This window comes from Quercus lobata, chromosome 4 (assembly GCF_001633185.2).
Source record: "Quercus lobata isolate SW786 chromosome 4, ValleyOak3.0 Primary Assembly, whole genome shotgun sequence".
NCBI classification, from domain to species: domain Eukaryota; kingdom Viridiplantae; phylum Streptophyta; class Magnoliopsida; order Fagales; family Fagaceae; genus Quercus; species Quercus lobata.
Genome location: NC_044907.1, coordinates 71,842,803 through 71,849,627, shown reverse-complemented (window position 1 = coordinate 71,849,627; position 6,825 = coordinate 71,842,803). Strand labels below are relative to the sequence as shown.

Here is a 6,825-nt window from a genome sequence, read left to right as displayed (position 1 = left end):
TGCTAAATCTCATCATACTCTTTCTCCAAAAAAAGAAAAAAAAATCTCATCATACTCCAATTTATTCTTGCGATAAGAAAATGCATCAATTTCAAATTAGGATGAATAAAAAGTGTTGAGCTTTAAGGGGAAAAAAATTAAGAACCTATGAGTATGTGCTAGCGTGTGATTAGAAGTAGTATTAATATATTAAAGTCTCAAATTAATGATCCATAAGCCTCAACTTTTTTTTTTTTTTTTTTAAAAAAAAAATTTGTTAGTTAAAACAATGGGAAATGAGGGATTTGAACCCAAAATGTAGAGGGACACGTTTGAAAAAATTCCTACTATTTTCATTGTATTGTGCAACTATAGATGAACCCTCTAAAAGGAAAATATTAGAACAACTTTCTTTTCTTTGGTTAGATGATTGAAACAATGGAGTAGTTAATCTTGCCACTTACACTCTTGTAGGCAATTGTTTTTTTTTTTTTTTTTTTTTTTTTTTTTTTAATTAGGGTCTGTTTGGATACCACTTATTGTTGAAAATTGAAAACTGAAAACACTATGGCAAAATAATTTTTAAATGTGTGAATAGTGCCGTGGAACCCATTTTTAATGAAAGTTTCACTGAAAAAAAGAGGTTTGTGGGTCCCGTGAATAGTGCACAGGACCCACTAACAAATGCTGGATGCAGCTAAAAAATTCATCCAAACGTTCACTTAACGTGGAGGAGTTTATCTTTGTGAACTGCTGAGCAATCATGATGAAATGTGACATGAGGAAACTTCTACTGCATAATTACTTAAACCAATAGAATTTTTTGTCCTATCAAATTTAAGTATCAATTTCAAATTTGTGTGCTTGTATAACTGGAAGTTTGCTAAACAATAGGATAATTAAATAAAGATTATAATCAACTACAATAGTATAAACAAAAATAGTTAAAAGTAAAACAAGCAAAATGGACCAAACGTGTAATTGTAAGTAAAAGTTAATGTGAAATTCCCAGGTCTATTACAACCTTTCACGGCACATTTGGTTGATAAACTATGGTCATTGTTACAAATTCATATGGAGTTTGGACTTTGGATTGTTCACCCATAGTTATGGTTTAGAATCTTGACGTTGAAATTGACAGAAGGTGAATTTTCTCTTTAGAATCATGTCTATCCTCTTTGAGACTTCCATTACTTCAAGTCCTTTGTTTCACCCACATGAATCTTGGCATCAAAACTCAGAATAAAAACCTAAGATCGACACCATAAATCCGTTTTCTTTGACAATAAGATCCTAATCACTCACAAACACAATTATTCCTACAAATCAATAACCATTTGAGCCAAAAATCATAATTAAAACTCATTTTCTTTTTTGCTGAATAAAATTAAAAATCACTTACATACAAAGACGCAGGAATCAAGAATGAAACAAAATTCCACCCCTGCATGATACAATATGGAAAGAGAAGTAGAGACAAATCAACTTTTAAGAACAAAATGTGCAAGGGTGTTAACAAAGGATTGGGACAATTGAAGAGACTCCCAAAGATCCAAAAGAGAAGACCATAGAGATTAAATAGAAAAAGTCTATGGTCACAAAAATTTAGAACTTCTTGTCATAATTGTAATGTGGCAGAGTATAATTGGTAAATAAATGTTAGTGCAAACACAATAATAATGGAAATAACATAACGAGAAACTGAATAATACTTCTAAATATTATCACCCTTCACCTCTCCCTTGCACACGTATCTAGCCCAATATTTGAGACAATTCATATTAGTTCATTAATCACTACAATTAAAAAGAACAAAATAGTCTCTCTCATTTTCAATTTGGGATTAAACATTTTTACTAACTCCTCATCTTCCATATTCACTCCCACATCTTTATCTTTTTGTTGTAACATTTATTCATTTTAATTATTTAATATTAAAATACTCCAACAATAAAAAATAATGGAACCATAAACAAGTGATGATTAACTATTCATAATCTACTATGCTAAAATTGTGACAAAAAGTTATAGAATAATTTATAGTTTTAAAACTATATGCTTAAACAAGGCACCACTAATGTAGGCTTATTTTTGTTTGGAGGACAGGGATCGGATGAAGGAGAAAGACGGAATTTACTAAAATTGGGTTGATTGGGTCCACGTACGCGCTCACATTCCAAAGTTTATTCTTTCTCTCGATTTTTTTTTTTTTTTTTTTTAAATTTTTGAAGCCATAATTACGTTAATGTCTAATTAAAATTGGGTTGATTGGGTCCACCAGGATTTGTGTTGTACTATTATTTGTTTCTTTTTTTACTTCTTTCCAGTTTTTTTTTTTTTTTTTTTTTTTTTTTTTTTTAAGTAAATTGTAGTCTTTATTAGAACACACACAAAAATAGTAATAATAATGTTTTAAATCGGGTTTATAATACATTATATAATAAAAGTACAACTATAAAAATGTCTAACCTTTATAGTTGTAGACTAAAGTTATTAACACACTACAAAAAAACAGGGCTATCCCAGCGTTTTGAAAAGCGCTGGGATAGGCCCAAAAAGCGCTGGGATAGGGTCAAAATTCCTATCCCGGCGTTTTTTTTCCCGGCGCTTCAAACCGCCGCGGTTTGAATGTCGGGATAGGGTCGCCGGACCTCTACCAGCGCTTTTTAAAAGCGCTGGGACAGGTCCCAGCGCTTTTCAGACCCTGTTCCGGCGTTTTTACTTGTGTCGGGATAGCCTTTGCAAAAATTTGAATATAACCTATACCAGCGCTTTTGAAAGCGCTGGAATAGGTACTACCTATGCCAGCGCTTTTGAAGCGCTGGCATAGGTCTTGAACGAATAAAACTTAAAAGGCCTATACCAGCGCTTTCTACTACCTATACCAGCGCTTTTGAAGCGCTGGCATAGGTCTTAAATGAATAAAATCTAAAAGGCCTATACCAGCGCTTTCAGAAGCGCTGGAATAGGTTCTACCTATGCCAGCGCTTTCTACTACCTATACCAGCGCTTTTTAAGCGCTGGCATAGGTCTTAAACGAATAAAATCTAAAAGGCCTATGCCAGCGCTTTCAAAAGCGCTGGCATAGGTCCTTTTAAAAAATTTTTTTTTTTTTTTAAAATTTTTTTAGCACCTGTAATGTACCTAAAAAACATATTTTCCAATACCTATTTTATAGCAATTGTAATGAACTACAATTCATATTTTCCAATAACAAATACCATATCACATTAAACCAAGAAACTAAATATATATATATATATTTAATTACACCATAACAATAATTACATCCCAAATGTCTAGAATTTTATACACAAAATAATACATCCCAAGTGTGTAGAATGTTATGAACAAAATAATACATTCTAAACAACTATGTACAATGTCCTACACAAAAGAATACATTCTAATTGTCTAGAATGTTATAATAAAGTTTCCAACTATGATGTGTACATATGTATCAAAGTTTGAAACTTTATTATAAATATCAAAATATCATAATAACTACTCCAAAATAGGTGCCAAAAGTATCGCCTACTGCGTATCATCAAATTATAAGTGTTGAGCACCGGGAGACTGGATATCTACTGCAGAATCACCATCACCATCCTACAAATTAAGAAACACACAATGGATTAGTGTAGTAAACAACAGAGTTAGTAGCTAAATCACACAATATCACTAGTATTACTACCAAGTGCCACATTAGCAATTAAAAGACACTCAAAATAATTGATTTTAGTTAAGCATATCAATTGGGTATTAGTCTCAATAAATTTCTCAAAAAGAGATTAGTAAGTAATTTATGCAAAAAATTCAATAAGTGATTACTTACAAATAACCTTAAAACAACCATCAATAGTTAAGCATATCAATTGTTGGTTAATGTTTGAATGTATCCCCTCTTTGTGATGTGTTTCATTATGTTAGGCAAATTCATTATTTGCTATTATGTAAAGGTGACAGTGATGATTTTTTTTGGTATTTGATGTTTGTGTGAGGAATAGTTTTAGTGAGAGCAAGATATCAAGACAAGTTTTTATTTATTTAAATGTAAATTTTGTTTATGAATAGGCTTCTAATAGGAGGAGATGTTGCAGCAAAGCTCTTTTAGTATAGAAGGTGTTTGGGAAAAAGCCAAGCCTAAAGTAGTAGTAGAAGTAGAAGAACTGTTAATCCGTCTATTGAAGTACCAATTCCTCCACTTTATCCAGAACACTACATACAAATATTTCTCTCATGCTTCCCTTTTGTCTTCATTGAATATCAGGTACGCATATGTGATAAAAACTTTTACATCCCTACAAGTTTCCTCATTATGTGATTTTAAAAAATAATTACATAAATGTCTGCTTCAATAATAACCAGTAACTTATGGAAAATGACATAACTTATGGGAGCATCCAATGCAAATATTTTTCTAACTTTTGAGCAGGTAAGATATTAGAGTTATGTTCATGCAAAAAATCAACAAACAAATTGATATGGTCAGGTCAATTGACAATAGAGAAATATCTTTCTCAAAATAACATTCTTCCTAGATTTAAAGTCTTATAATTAATTGAAATCCCTTTTGTACAAGGTCAAGTCATCAAGTTTCCCAATTCAAAGAGATACAAACATGCCAGAATGCTCAAGTTTTTTAATGTTGGAGCTCAAGCTCTAGGGGTATAGTTTTACAATATTCTCATCACCATAGAGTAGCCAAGGTGTGGCGAGCCATGCCATTATGTGTTATGTGGAACATGTGACGTGAAGGAAATAAGAGGAGCAGCATTCCTTTGATGTCTTTTATTGAGTTTTTCCAACTCTATTTCCTTTTGACTTATCCCAAAAAAGAAAAAAACTCTATTTCCCTTTGATTTGTATTCTCTGAAAAGGGAGTGTATACATCTTTTAATTTTTCCTCTCTTTTCTTTTTTTAATAAATTATTTACTTAAAAAAAAACACTAACTTATATAAGTTATGCTAAGATGTAGAAGAATGGTGATAATTTGAAATTCTTTAGGGGAAATCTCAAACTTGACCACAGCATATGGTGTTTCTAAATAATGTCAACGGAAGAACCAACGTGAATTCTCTATAAAATAAAAATAAATTCATATGGTCTGTAATTGTATGGACCTTGCTAATTAGTTGAGTCTCTATTTACTTCTCCAAAATCTTACTTTTTTGGTCCATAAGGTCTTGAAGTGCTAATTTTTCCAAATTGTACTTTTATGGAGGCACGAATACTACCTAGAGACTCATTGAAAGTTACTAGAGGGATATTATTGAGGAAAGTTCCAGTATGGGAAAACAGAGGTTTTTGGAATTGGAGTTGGAGAATAAATGTGCAGCCGTAATTTACACTCTTTGCTTGAAAGGTGATCCACAATATTTACCTATGAATTATTTCAATCTTTATTGTAGGAAAATAATATCATCATTCTTAAGTGAAATATGTGGTGATATGTGGGGATGGTGCAGATTAGGGACACATATAATGGGAGTGCTCAGAAGCGCCTGAAGTCTAGAGACCAACCACAATGTTTCCATAGGTATGGTGTTATTTTGTCTTTAAAACAAAATGAGCATGTCATGGAGGTGGAGGTCATGTTGAATATAAGCCTAGCTGTTATGGTACAATCAGAACCATAGGTGGGTGAGCGAAGCTCTTTGAAGACATCAGTGAATTTGATGCAAACAACCTTTAAGAGTGGCTATTAAAGAGTGTAGATGGAGACCTCCTGTAGGTATGTATTATAAGGTAAATTTGGCTATCAAGTAATTGCAGAACAATACCTATCAAAAAAAGGAAATTGCAGAACAAAATATGGTATGGTTTGGGAGTAGTTCATGATAGTGGAAGCCAATGTATAAGAGCTATGTGTGCAAAAAAAAGAACCAGGGAATCACCAAATGCACATACTTTGCATTCAAACTTCTTATCGTAGACAGATTGGGAAACGATGGGTACAGTGAAGTCAACATCCTCCGCATTAACCTCATTTCAGCATCATAATGCGCACATTTCTCCTTCATTTCAGCATCATAACGCGCACATTTCTCCTTCATTTCTTCTACTTCAGCAGACAACTCGATAACCTTTTGTTCAGTTGCAGTAGATGTTGGAGGTGGCGTACTATCATCCATTGACCTCGCACGATTTCCAGAGGGGGTTGGACCAAAGCCTACCCCTCTAACACGACCACTTCTCTCTGCACCGAGGACCTGTGCAAATGCATCGTCGGGTTGCCAAAGTATGCCTGCCTCAAACCTACATATGACCAAAATAACCCCTAAACCTTAAAATGACAAAAATATCCTTGAAATCTAAAAAATGGCCAAAATACCTTGAAACCTATAAAATGACAAAAATGCCTCTTAAACCTGTAAGTCGATAAAAATACCACCAAAACCTAAAAATTGGCCAAAATAACCTCGAAGCCAAAAGATTAACCAAAAATAACCCCGTAATCTAAAAATTACCAAAATACCCCTGAAACCTTAAAAATGACCAAAATAACCCCGAAACCTGAAAATTACCAAAATAACCTAGAAACCTAAAAATGATCAAAATACCTTCGAAAACTAAAAAATGATCGAAATACCCTGAAAACCTAAAAATTAACTTAAATACCCCCTGAAATCTAAAAAATGACCAAAGTACCCCTTAAATAGCCCCTAAACATTAAAATGACCATAATATCCTCGAAACCTGAAAAATGACCAAAATACCTCGAAACCTATAAGATGACAAAAATGCCCCTTAAACCTGTAAGTCGATAAAAATACACCCTAAACCTAAAAAATTACCAAAATCCCCCCTAAAACTAAGAAATGACCAAAATACTCCCTAAACA

The 6,825-nt window shown here is 32.8% G+C and overlaps 1 long non-coding RNA gene across 1 annotated transcript; it reads left to right on the top strand.

The window, feature by feature from the left end:
* The first annotated feature begins 4,065 nt into the window (after positions 1–4,065).
* LOC115983706 lies at positions 4,066–5,627 on the top strand. Its single transcript, XR_004090165.1, has 3 exons — positions 4,066–4,249; positions 5,206–5,346; positions 5,450–5,627. It is a non-coding gene; the product is annotated as an uncharacterized LOC115983706 (long non-coding RNA).
* Positions 5,628–6,825: the final 1,198 nt, after the last annotated feature.